Source organism: Echinops telfairi, unplaced genomic scaffold (genome assembly GCF_000313985.2).
Source record: "Echinops telfairi isolate 266 unplaced genomic scaffold, ASM31398v2 ScPeMD7_60;HRSCAF=208, whole genome shotgun sequence".
NCBI classification, from domain to species: domain Eukaryota; kingdom Metazoa; phylum Chordata; class Mammalia; order Afrosoricida; family Tenrecidae; genus Echinops; species Echinops telfairi.
Genome location: NW_022103958.1, coordinates 10,733,231 through 10,747,053, shown reverse-complemented (window position 1 = coordinate 10,747,053; position 13,823 = coordinate 10,733,231). Strand labels below are relative to the sequence as shown.

At 39.2% G+C, this 13,823-nt stretch overlaps 1 protein-coding gene and 1 pseudogene across 2 annotated transcripts in view; both read right to left on the bottom strand.

Annotated features, from left to right (window-relative positions):
• The window catches only part of LRRC4C (leucine rich repeat containing 4C), a 1,557,030-nt gene that overhangs the window by 820,208 nt on the left and 722,999 nt on the right, over positions 1-13,823 (bottom strand). The window lies entirely within an intron of this gene.
• Positions 8,666-9,216, bottom strand: LOC101660381 (annotated as a pseudogene).

The window sequence follows — 13,823 nt, the reverse complement described above, 5'->3', positions numbered from 1 at the left end:
CTGTCTAATGGACTAAGGGTGACCATGTCAGACACAGTATAAGTGCCCCATAGGGCTTCCATGACTGCACCTCTTTATGAAGCAATGGCTTCATCTTCCTTCTACAGACTAGCTGGTGGATTTAAACTGCAGATATTTCAGTGAGCAGCCCAATGCCTAAAACCTACTGGGCCACCAGGGCTAAGGTACATTAGAAAACAGTTCTAATAATGCCAAAGGTCAACAGCCTGTGACCTTGCAATTACATTCAAAACATTTTATCCAAAAGAAATGAAACATGCCCATAAAGACATTTATATAATGTTCTGAAAGTATTTTCATAGTAGTCCCAGCATGAAACCATCCCAAGCTCCTCTCTCAATGAATTGATAAACAAAACGTGGTTTAAGTATAAAATAAAATAGACTCTGTAATAAAAAAGAATAGGTTAGTGATACCTATTACAACATGGTTGGACTTAAGAAAATATTCTCCATTGTTAAAAGCCTGATGTAAAAGATTATAGACAGCATTATTCCATTTGAGAAAAAAATGTCCTAAGGGAAAATTTATAGATACGTAAAACCAAAATTTTTGCCTGTGTCTGGGATGTTGGTTGGATGAGCATGTGGAACATTTGGGAAGTAAATGAAATCTCCCAAAGTTGCACAACTTGGTAAATATACTGCAAAATAATATATCACCACATTTCCAATTTGCAAATTTTATGCTATTCTATAGCAATAAACTTCTTAAAATGGATATTTGTTTAAAATTATTTTACAGAAAACCTAAAATGAAAAGATACATCATGTTTGTCTCCAACATAAAGTAGTAGAGGAGTTTAGAAATAGTCACTATCCTAAATCTCTGGATTCACAATTTCACAACCCCAAACCTCCAACTTTAATTATTCACCTCAACCAATGCCATCTATCAATATTATTTATCAGTATTTAGGAAACTCTGACAGTAGGCATCATAACAATAATGGTTTTAACAAGACTCCAATACAATATTCTAAGCAGGTCTGCATGTCAAAGCGATACACTCTTAGCCAAACCAGCATGTGGTTATTATATTTGGAGACTCGTACTTCCAACTATCACCAGTCAGAATGATATTCTCCATGTGATGTTCTTAGCGACATCTAGCTACTCAGCTGTGTGTAGCCACATCCTCTCTGCCACACAGAGAACTAGTAAAGATACGTAACTGCTCTCAGAACCTATGTCCTCACCTAACATGCCTGGACCGTGTTATCATTTCCACAACATGGCTTTGTCAAGTCACTGTCCTTTCCTGATGTGATGGACTGTCCTTTTATGTGGCCATGGCAAAGACAATGGCAGCATTTCAGGTTGAAGAAGGAACATGTAATTAATTAGGGAACTGGCTAAGACTAGACATTATGCACGGACTTCCACATGTATCAGCGCTCTTATTTAGATATTTTTAATATGTCCATGTGTTACCAGGTGAAAGTTTACCTGGTAAATTAGGTCCTTGATTGGCAATTTCTACAAAACTGCTCAGTGACATTAGTTACATCTCTCTCAATGTGTCCACGATCTCTTTAATGTGTTCTAGGGCTTCTGCTTCTCCGACTCGAGTTTCTTGCCCTTTACGATCCTTTCTTTGATTTAGAGTAATTGTTGATATCTAGATGTTTTTGCTTTTTATTGTTTATTTTGCTGCTGTTGTTGCTGAGAACATACGTGGCAAAACAGAAAACAACTCATTGTTTCCATATGGATGGCATTCTTCCAGCGGCTCCACCATCCTCACCCTCTTCCTCAGCTAACAGAAGCTCACTGCCAAATCTGGCTATGGTAAAGGCTTGAAAGTAAACAAGCGGCCATCTAGCCCAGAAGCAACAAAGCCCACATGGAAGCAGCACACCAACATGTGTGATCATGAAGGGCCAAAGGGACCAGGCTTCAAACACCAAAGGCGGGGAGAAAAACCATATCCTCGTCAATGAGGGTGGCACGTGATGGGGACCCCATGCCCATCTCTAGACAACTGGATATACCTTACAGAGGGGTAGTGGGGAGATGAGTCACTTAGGGTTCAGTATAGCAATAATGAAACCCACAACCTTCCTCTAGTTCTTAAACGCTTCCTCCCCTCAACTACCAGGACCCCAATTCTGCCTTGCAGACCTGGCTAGACCAGATGATGCACAGCGGTACAGATGGGAATTGGAAACACAGGGAATCTAGGACAGATGAACCACTCAAGATCAGGGTTGACAGTGGCGATACCAGGAGGGAAAGGGGGTGTAGAAAGAGGGAATTGATCACAGGGAGTTACATATAACCTCCTCTCTGGGGGATGGGCAGCAGAGGGGTAGGTGAAGGGAGACGCCGGGCAGTGTAATATAAGATATAATAATAATTTATAAATTATCAAGGGTGCATGGGGGAGAGGGGCAGAAGAAGGGAGGGGGAGGTGGGAAAAAAGGAAAATGAGCTGATTCTGGGAACCCAAGAGGCAAGCGAATTTTGGGAATGATGAGGGCAACAAATGAATTGTATGAGCCCCAATAAATTGATTTAAAAAAAATAAAAAGAAAAGTGGGTGAAGAAAGTTAAGGATCAATGTAATACATGAAAAAAATAATAAATTATAAATGAAAAAGGGTTCATGATGGAGGGAGAGGGGAGGGGGGATGTGCTGATACCAAGGGCTCAGTGGTAATAAAATGTTTTGAACATGAAAAAAAAAAGAAAAAGAAATCAGGACAATGGTTACCCTGGGGTCGGGGGGAGGAATGACTGAAAAAAGGCATGGGGCAGGGCTTACTGCATTGCTGAGTATTTCTTGATCTCGATGCTGTTAACAAGGGAACATTCCAATGATTAAAAAATGTACTTATCTGTTAAAAAAAAAAAGAGAAGCTCACTGCCTGCTAAGGTTCCTATTTAATCTTTCAATGACTAAAGTTATTTCGATAGTAGATAGATGGCTCTTATAACAGCATAATGCTCAAGGAAGCCAGTTTATTTTAAACTAGTGTGTCTGCTATATTACTGTTTGGTTTCAGGAAGACTTCAGGGTATATTTTGGGTTTACGTTTTAAAGTTTATCTCATGGCCATAGTTTCATATGTTCATGTACCATGACTCCAGAAATCCTGGAGTCCATGAAATTTGAGATTCTGTTCGGTATTTCCTTCCTTTTGATCTGTATTATTCTTTATCTCCTGATTGCCATGTTCAATAATGGTATCCAGGCACGATCCAACCCTTCTGTCTCATGGCAAAGAGATAGCTGTTCACAAAGGCACTGAACTACATCGTCCATACCTTTCGTGATTCCTAATCTCCCACTTCCTCTCTTGCCACCAGGGAAGAGAGATTAGTGTCCATGCCTCAGATGGACAGTAGAAACCTTGTAAGACCCCAAACATTACAAAATGGATGAGAAATTAGAATACAGACATTAGACATATCATTAGGCCAATTGATTAATCCAATATCTTATGAAACCATGGCCCCAAACCTCTAAACCAAGGAAATAAACCCTGCGAAGTTTTATATCATACATTACCTACTAATATACTTTGGTCTCTGTACATTTGCATCTTCTTTTTAAAATATAAGTGAGGTGATGCAATATGTGCCCCTTGTGATTGACTTATTTTACTCAGTATAATGTATTCCAGCTCAAACCTTATTGTAGCATATATTAATACACTATTTATTATTCTAGTGGAATAGCATTCAACAGTATGCATGTACCTGATTTTGCTTATTTACTCATATAATAATGGGCATTTAGTGTCTTTCCACCTCATGGCTATTGTAGATAGTGCTGTAATGAACACTTGGGTACTAGTCTCTGGGTATCCGCTTTCAAAGATTTCGAGTGTACACACCTAGGAGTGTAATCTAGGGGCCATCGGATATTTCTATTTTTAGCTCTTAGAGGCACTGTCACAATGTTTTGTATAACTGCTATATTGTTTTACATTAATTACCACAGGCAATGAATAAGGCTTTCATTTTCTTTATATCATTACAAACTTTTGTTATTTTATGTTACTTTTGTTTCATTATTATTATTTTTTAGCCACCCTAACAACTGCCATGGAGTTGAATCTGACTCATGTCAAAAGCAAAACAAACACGTCAAAAACAAATTAACTGCCATCAAGCGGACGTCAACTCATAGTAACCCAATTTGAACCAATTGACTTTGAAGTTAACAGCTCAATGTGTTATCACTATGCCCACACAAAAAAAGCTAAAATCAAATTCATGGTCATTGTGTCAAGGCTGACTCATAGTGACCCTATTGAACAGGATAGAACGTCCCCGTACGGGTTTATGAGACTGAAAATCTTTGCCAGAGAGAAGTCTGGGCTTTCTTTTGAACCGGTGACTTTGAGGATCACAGCCCACCTCTAACAATTCTGCCAACAAGGGCTCACTAGGCTGCCTGCCAGACAGTGGATTCTTATTCACATTTTCACATTTTTATTACTCTGACACTCTCGGACAGAGTAAAACAGCTCCTGTTTCACCACCCCCACCACCACCTCCGACTATAAATCTCTTGTTGGTAGAGCAATTGGGGAATGCCTGGTGGTTCTGACTTGCTGGCACTGTGGTTAGCAGCCCAATTTGTGATCCACGACGCAGCCAGGACTCCTCAACAGAAGCAGCTGGATTCATCTTTCTGCTGTGGACATGTGGTTAGCTTAGCCCACACCACCACCAGGGCGCCTCATGGGAGTGAAATGATATCCCACTGTGGTTTGGACTTGCGTCTCTCTTATGAGTAAAGAGGTTGAGCATCTTTTCATGTGTTTTTTTTGTGTGACAATTTTAATGTCCTCTTTGATCAAATATCTATCCAAGCCCTTGCTCACTTTGATGGAGTTATCTTACCGTTGCTGACTAGTTGAATTTTAACATTCATTATGGTTGCTATGTTAGTAACACACACATAATCTCTGATGATATTCTCCCAGATATTAACTTGTCTTTTTACTTGGTATAAAAAATCTTTGGATGATCACTACTTTTTAATCTTTATGCGATGCTGTGTTAGTCTGGGTACATTACATTAGAGAAACAAATCCACAGAAACTCATATGTGTAAGAGAGAGTTTTATATAAATGTTAAGTGCACACCAAGAAAACATCCCAACCAGTGCTGCCCAAGCCCACAAGTCCAACATTAACCCACTAACCCATATGTCCAACACCAATCCACAGAGTCTTCCTCCATCTCACAAAACACACACAATGATGCCGACTACAGGAGGAAAGCCGAGTCAGTGAATGTATAAGCATCTCAGCGCTAGCAGGGGTCTCCACATGGCTGCTCCAGCACTCAGGGACACATGGGGTAGGTACATGTGGCCTCTACTTGGGGATGTCTTGCAGGAAGTCATCCTTGCCAGCTGAAGCAGGGAACTGGCTAAGGCATCTGCACCCTGGTCTGACCATCAGAGAGCAAGAGACCCGAGACTACAAAGGCGAGGCTCAATTAATCCCAGTTGTGTTTATTGTAAGGTGACCAGACATCCCGCTTTTTGCGGGACAGTCCTGCTTTTTGGTGTTTTAAAAAAGTCCCAATTTTTGGAAAGTGCACGACAAGCTAGAAAATGGTCTATTTGGTCCATAAAGACCAAATTTTTAATCAAGAACTCCACCCCCCACCCCCGGTCAATTGTGTCCCGCTTTAAATCTGGTCACCTTAGTTTATTGGCCAGGTTGACACAATGAACTAACTCAGATGCCATTTCTTGATTTTTCTTTCAATGTTTGTACTTTTTTTATTAGGTAATCCATTGTTAAAAGTCATAACAAAAGCATTTAGATGAAACCCATTTTAAAATTGTTTTAGTGTATTCTGTAAGGCATAGATTCGGTTTTATTTCTCTGACATGGAATTTTAGTTTTCCCAAACACTATTGATTGAAGAGCATCTTTGTTTCCCTATCAAACGGATTTGGCATCCTTGTAAAAACTCATTTGGCCATAGTGCTCATACACTGAATCATATTTCTTTTAAATATTAAATCCGGTTCTACTTATAGCATAATTGAGACTCAGAGATGCTCCTTAAATTACTCAAGTTCACCAGGTTAGTTCCTGGCCGTGCTTATAATGAAACCACAGTCTTCAGATTATAGCTTCTATCTTAAATCTGAGGAGCCCTGGGAGGAAAGTGGTTACATGTGAGGCTGGGATCCTCCAGGTTTTCAATTAGAAACCACCAGCCACTTCTTGGGAGAAAGACAGGGCTTTCTACTTCTGTAAAAAGGTACAGTCTGTGAAAATCACAGGGGCAGTTTGTATTTGTCCTCCTGGGTCGTTATGAGGCAGCCAGCTCGACTTGCTGGCAAGTAGTTTATGGATTTGTTTGTTTTTGGTTTATCTGAAATCTATAAAAACAGTCGATATCATTTTACTAAACTGATAACCTATGAATTATCCAGCTTGCTCTCATTACATCACTCTCATCCTAAAGGTGATTGCCCATACTCAGTTTTTGCTTTTTTTAGAATTTCGTACTGAGACTGTGATTGGCCAAACTGGAAGAGTGCCTAGGTCCCCTCTCCTAGTCAATTTATCATTTGACATCTCAATTGACATCTCAACTCTATCCTTCCTCTTGGAAACCGAAGAACTTGGCATTCGCAGGAAGAACTCAATCATATATTGGCTGCAACAATCAGGTAAAAGTCACTTTAAATAATTGCTATTCGGTGGAATGTGTAATCATCCTAAAGTGCACAAAAGCAGAAACGTATGTCACAGTACACAGATGACTTTGACCTGGTCTTCATTACCCCAATTCCATTTCCCTTGGAGAATAGGAGAATAATACAGGGGAGTGTTTCCTTCCCTCTCCTGACAAAAGACCCGTCATGTCCCTATTACAGAGTCTGCCAGGGACCACTTAGTGTTTGACACTTGTTGAATGGATGCCACAGAGCCAGGAAAGGCTACAGGATTCCTGGAATAAGAGAAGTAATGTGTGTGTGTGTACATGAGTTTTTCCCCCCAAAAGTTCAAAGCAGCAGCTTATATTTTTCCCAATTTTCCTTCAGCCTTATTTTATATTTTGAAGTATATTCAGTGGTATTGAAAGATCAAAAGACAATTTTTGGTTTTGTGAAGATTACTTGTTGTGTGACACACCTTTGCACAGTCCAAAGGACACAAAAATAAGGAACAGATTCATAAAGAGATGCGAGACAGTTATTTTCCCTCCCAGGTAGAACTAACTGCTTGTTAAAGAGCAAATCATTCCTTTCTATTTAGCCAGATTCCTGTCTCTCAATTGCTTCCTAAATCATGGAAATTGAACTTTCTTCTTGCAGATACAATTCTTCTTTGCAGTCAATATAAAGTCAATGCATGCTAACACAGTCAAGCTATTCCTCTCTCCTCCCTCTCTACCCACAGCCCCATTAATAACCGCAATAGCAGCAACATTTGACATTTATACAGCCTGAAGGATTCCAAAAAGGTTTCACCAATTACTGTGAATAGGGTTCTGATGAGCTGCAGCTACGTTAGAGGCAGGGGGAGAATAAGCAGTCCCACAAAGCTGCAGTGAGAGGGATTCTGCTCAGGGATGTGTGCCAGGCACCTCCTCTTTAAAATTCCAAACTATTACTCATAATCAAAAGGGGAAAAAATCAGGCCTTCTCATTTTAAAACGTGTAACTTCCACATTAGGACATAAATGACATTCAGATGGCAAACCTACATGAGACATCGAGAAGGCTGTGCTAACTACATCAAGCTTGTTTCCCATGTGTTCCTTTATTGGGATCATCAATAACCACCAAACGTGCCTTCATACCAATTGGAAGGAAGGAGACACAACAGACAATTCAGTTTGTTATCATATTTTAGATGTTCCCAGATATTACCAGATTTGCTAAAAGGCTCACTAGGAATTCAGGGAACCATTTTACCTGGGGTATTTCAATTCAATAACAAGCTTATCTGTATGTACAAAGAACAAATTTTAAGATTTACGTATATTCTTAGAAAATCAAATATCTCACATAAACTTACACTCATAACTCACTTTCATTGAATCAATAGAAACTCCTAGCAACCCTATGGAACAGTGTAGTATTGTCCCTGGAGTTTCTGAAACTAACAATTACAGGAGGAGAAAGCCTCATCTTTCTCTTGGGGAGTGGGTGGTTTTGAACTTCTACACTTTTGTATTACAGTCCAATGTGTAACCACTAAGCCACCAGGGCTCCGACTATGACGCTAGGGCCCCAAAACATACAAAGGACTCTCAAAAATTTCATGGAATTTTTAAACTATCTTTTGGTTCCATTTTTTTTAACTCACTTAGCCACATTAATATTTTAGACTAGGAATCCAAAATTGTTCTTTTCAATCACTAAACTGAAAGTAAATTGACTTAATTTATATTCAGAAATATTCCATATTAGTATCTGTATTAGTAATTGTACTTTACTTAGGTTGCCTCATATTTCAGTTGAGGGCCTTTTGTTCGGAGTAAGGAGACATCCTGCCGGGTTTAAATGTTTTATTTTTTCACATGAAGGAAGCCGGGTGGGGGTTATGTGGTCATTTTGATGTTTTCAGACTGAGAGGGCTTCAGGTTCTCTGTTTTACACACTGTGAACATATACCTACTTGTGTATATAAAATTTGTATCGAAATTAAGCTTAGTCACTAAAAGACAATTCACTCTCTGAACTTGCTTCATGTTTTTCGCCGTCACCATCCGGCACTGGAGCATCTGGTCCTCAAATCGCATCTTGTGTCTTACTGCCGTCACCGGACACCCACTTGGACCATTCTGAGCTATCTGGCGTATCTTGGGTCCTTGGCTTCAGTGAAGCTATGCTCTGCTGGAACTTCACTTTCCCGTGGCCCAAAGGCTTGTATATGCTCTGCTGTGATTGTTCTCAAGTGGCTTCCGATTGTGGCCCATTCATGACACTTTTGACACTTAAGGGAGCTACTTCAACTGTGACATCATCTAGACCTGGAATGGATGATAACTTTGCATCGAAAATATGGCGAGTTGTTTCAATTTGTTGGAAAGAAGAGAAGGGGTTGGCAGTGTCCTCTCACAAACTGTTGAAAAGTGGTTGAGGAGCCGCAGTGTGCCCATCACGAATTGGTTTGGAAAGCCACAGCTCCTTTCTGCGGGCTAGCTGGCACCTTGGTCAGCTCTGTGCCGAGTCCAGGAGACGAAGCCGTCCTCATCCATCTCCTCTTTTGACTCCATTTTTCCATGAGCCTTTGAAGTGTATATCTCTTTGATAAGATACCGGTTTTTAGAATAAATACAAAACAAAACAAAAGTAATACACCTTGATCCTCAACATTATAAAACCATGGTTTTGCCAAAGCATCATGCCAACTCAGTTCTTTCAGAACACAGTGATTTAAAAGATGTTGCGATTTGAATAACCAATTCAAAATATAAAGATCACTGGTTGGTTCCTGCTTTAGGTTGAATCTATTTGTGCACACTAGTGAGACTTCCTGTACTTTACTCTCTTCCTCATGGAATGTAGAACCGTGGACTTGACTGATTTACATTACCCAATGGCAGCCAAAGGCGTGGCCTGCCAAAGTCATATCAGATTCTGAATTCCAAAATACAACCTTCCACTCATATGCACACTTGTGAGACTCATAATAGTACACGTGGTAAATAGGCAAAAAAAATGGGAGGGGAGAAACATTCTTGAGCCCAAACCTGTAAATTAAAGCAATCATATCTGTAATCATCTCTGTGGATACAGATACATTGTTTCTTTGAGGTGAACTGAAACTGAATCATATTGAAATCTGTGTAATCTACTTATAAATTAGAATTAAACAAGTGTATTCCAGTTAAGGACTCCCCTGAGTAAATGATTTTTAAAAATCCCAGAGTGAAGGATGCTCACATGTAATCAGATACTGTTTATAAACTGGAAAACAAACTACCTATGTTTTCCTTTGTTTTGCTTTTGTACCACCATGTGATGATATGTTTATGTCATGAATACAATTGTGTCCACCCCCAAAACATGTCAGTTTGCTTGGGCCCTTATCATCAGGGGTTGGGCAATTATGTAATGTGGTAATTATGTAATCATCCCCCAAGAAATGATCCAATGCAAGCAGTCAAGTAAGGGACGAGTCCCAGTGCTGATTCCATGTAAAGGTATTTCCACTAGGTTGTGGCCTGTTTCATCCTTTACTTCTTTTACAAGAAATAAAAAGAGAATTCAATAGAGAATGAGAGACCTAATTATCATCAGGAAAGAAGAGTTTAAAAAAGTAAGCATAAAGAAAGAAGGGTTTTGAGCGGTTCATGTATTTTGGACCCAGGGCGCCTGAACTGAGAACTACCTAGACCCAGGGCCAGATGCCAAGACAGGTGAATTTCTCCAAGGAAGGCTGGATGCACAGTTGTTGAAAACTAACAAGGCTCTTCCTCCAAAACGGACTCTGAGAGAAAACCTTCCAGTAGAGCTGGCAACCTACGTTCTTCGGGCTTCTAACCCCTGAACTATAAGAGAATAATACTTTTTGTTTGTTTCTTAAATCATTTTATTGGGGGCTCTTATAACATTTCATCCATCAGTTGTATCAAGCATATTTGTACATATGTTGCCATCATCATTTTCTAAACATTAATTTTTTTTACTTGAGTCCTTGGTATCAGCTCTTCTTCCCCTCCCCCGTCCCACCATCATGACCCCTTGATAAATTATAAATTATTATTTTTTATATCTTACACTGACCACTGTCTCCCTTCACCTATGTTGCTGTTGTTCATCCCCCTGGAAGGGGAGGAGATTATGTGCCAATCATTGTGATAAGTTACCCTTTCTCCCCTCCTGCTCCCACCTTCCCAATACCTTCTTGGTATCACTACTCCCATTTCTATTCCTGAGCGGTTTATCTGATCTGGATTCCATGTGTCCTGAGCTCTTATCTGTTCCAGGGTACATGCCCCGGTTTAGCCAGAAATAAAAGGCAGAACTGAAGTCATGATAGTGGGGGGTGAGGAGGTCTCAAAGAACCAGAGTAATATTGTGTGTTTTACTGGTACTATACTGTGGCCTGCTTGACTCATCCTTTCCTTATGACCCTTCTGTGAGGGGATGTCCTATTGTCTACAGATGGGTTTTGGGTATCTGTTCTGACCCCCCTCATTCTCAACAATATGGTTTTGTTTTGTTTTGGGTCTTCTGGTGCCTGTTGCCTGATTCTGTTGACACCTCGTGATCGCACAGGCTGGTGTGCTTTTCCATGTGGGCTTGTTGCTTCTCTGCTAGATGACTGCTTGTTTAATTTAACTACAAGCCTTTAAGTTCTCAGATGGGATATCTTTTGATAGCCGGGCACCACCCACTCTCTTCACCACCTATTCTTATGTGCCCATTTTGTCTTTAGCGATCGTGTTGGGGTGGGGGGGGGGTGAGCATCACAGAATGCCAGGTTGTTAGAACAAAGTGTTTTTGTGTTGAGGGAGGGCTTGAGCAGAGGCCCAAAGTCTGTCCACCTGTTTTGTAAAGCCACCTGCTTGTGGCTTTTGTTGTGGTAGCACTAGATATAACTAAGGCAGAATTGCAAGTGCCGTCAGATGGATCTCATGAGCGAAATATGTTCTTGCCATATTCCTGGTCCTGAAAGATTTGACTTTCTTAGGCCCTAGTGGTAAAGAGAAAAGATTGAAATACTTGTTATGTGATCGCATCCTCCATAGCCTGGAGGAAATTAGATGAGGTTTTGAAAGAGGGCACTTAAAGGTCAGGAAACAGATGTAGATGACACCCCTACTCAATAGGTCCTATTGGTCCAAGCTAATCTTTGTACTTGAAACCAAGAGTTAAATCATAATTTAGATTTCCAATTTAAGGTGATTATTACCTTGATTTAAAAATCTAAATAAAATTTTAAAATTATAATGAAAAATAACCAACAGGTTAATTATTTGGAATTATTGTAGAAAACCTGTGTAAGTTTTATAATTAAATAGTTTTATAAACCCATTTTAGTATGTCAGACTCTGTTCAAAGAATTGGAGACATAACACAAGTTAAATGTAATATTACCACACAGCACAGCAATTTTACTCCTAAATATATACTCATAAGATTTTAAAACAAGTGTTCAAACTAAAACACGTATATAAATGCCCAGACCATCATTATCCAAAATATCCAAACGGGGGAAACAACACAAAACTAAAGAATAAATAATCTTTCCTATTGTCAAAAAGCATTTGAGTGCTAAACTAACTAAAAGGTTGGAAACGAAGGCTGAAATCCGATTCTCTGTCTCCTTATTAAATAGTTTCCATTGCTTGCCCAACACACTTAAAAATATAAGTTATTTTTATTGGATATATTTATTATTTTTGAAATTCTCATAAAATTTAATAAAAATATTGAGAGTTGAAACAGAAACTTAGATTATACTTAAATATAATTACTAGATGATCTAGAAGAGGCAGCAGCTGAGAAAGTAAAATGATTTCTCATGCTAAAAATGTTAATAATGACTATAATTATCAATAGTAATATAATCTCTGTGAATTCATTATAAGCACTTAAAAATGGTGTATTGGTTATAGATGTGACACTTCAGCTTTAGAGTAAAAATATTTCACAAGAACATAGACCTTTAAAAAATTCTTGCAAAATGTTAAAATGTAACATAAACCTTTGGAATTCTTTAAGCCTTTATTCTTCGATTAAAGTTGTTTGAAACTCACTACACGGGGCTTATGATATTTAGAATGATAGAAAGATATAGTGTATCTGGACTTGACCCCTACAATTTCCTGTGAAGGAAATGTCCTATATAGGTCTCAGAATTTTTTTCTCTAACTTAGCCTGTCTTCTCAGCCTGTAAATAGGAGTCATTTACAGATACGGGAAAGAGAAAATGAGCTCTGGTTATGTAGTGGATTAGTAATTGGATTGCTAAGGTCTGACACAAGGTCTGTGTTTCAGATCCACCGGCTGCTCCACGGGCCATAGTTGGGACTTTCTGCTTCCATAAAGATGTACATACTCTGAAGCCCACAGGGATAGCTCTACTTTGTCCTATGTGGTTTCCAGATTCAGAATCTACAATGAGTTTGAGTTGGATAGGGAGTGAGTGTGGTTGTGAGCCACCCATATGAATGAAAATGCAATCCAAGCTACACATGCAGTGCACATTTTCCTAAGAGCCCAACTTAATGAAATCAAATTGTTGCTGTCAAATGTTGTGGAATCAATCCCTACTTATCAGTAGAATGAAGAACTGCTTGTCTATTGCTATTCTCCCAAACTTGGCTATCATTGAGGCCATTGTCACAGCTACTTTCAGCCCATCTCCTTGAATGTCTTCTTCTTTTAGGTTGACCTTCTACTTTACCAAACATGATGTCATTCTCCAAGACAAGACCGTCCTGAGAATATGTACAGAGTATGTGAGATGAAGTTTAGCCATCCATACTTCTCAGCAGTGTTGTGATGGTATGCCTTCCAGAACAAGTACTTTCATTCTTTAGGGAGTCCATAGTACATTTTATATTCTTCAACAAGACCATAATTTGAAGACATCACCGGTTCTTCTTCAGTCTTACTTATTCACTCCTCAGCTCTTACATGCATGAATGCTATTTGAGAATATCATGGGTTGGGTCAGGTACACTTTTATGTTGAAAGTAACATCTTTCTTTTTCACATTTTAAAGAGATCTGTAATAGCACAGTTGCCTATTGTTGATTCATTGTTGATTGTAGAGCCAAGTAAAATGAAATCTTTGATAATGTATGTTCTCTATTATGATTTTACTTTTTGTCCTGCTTATGAGGAATTT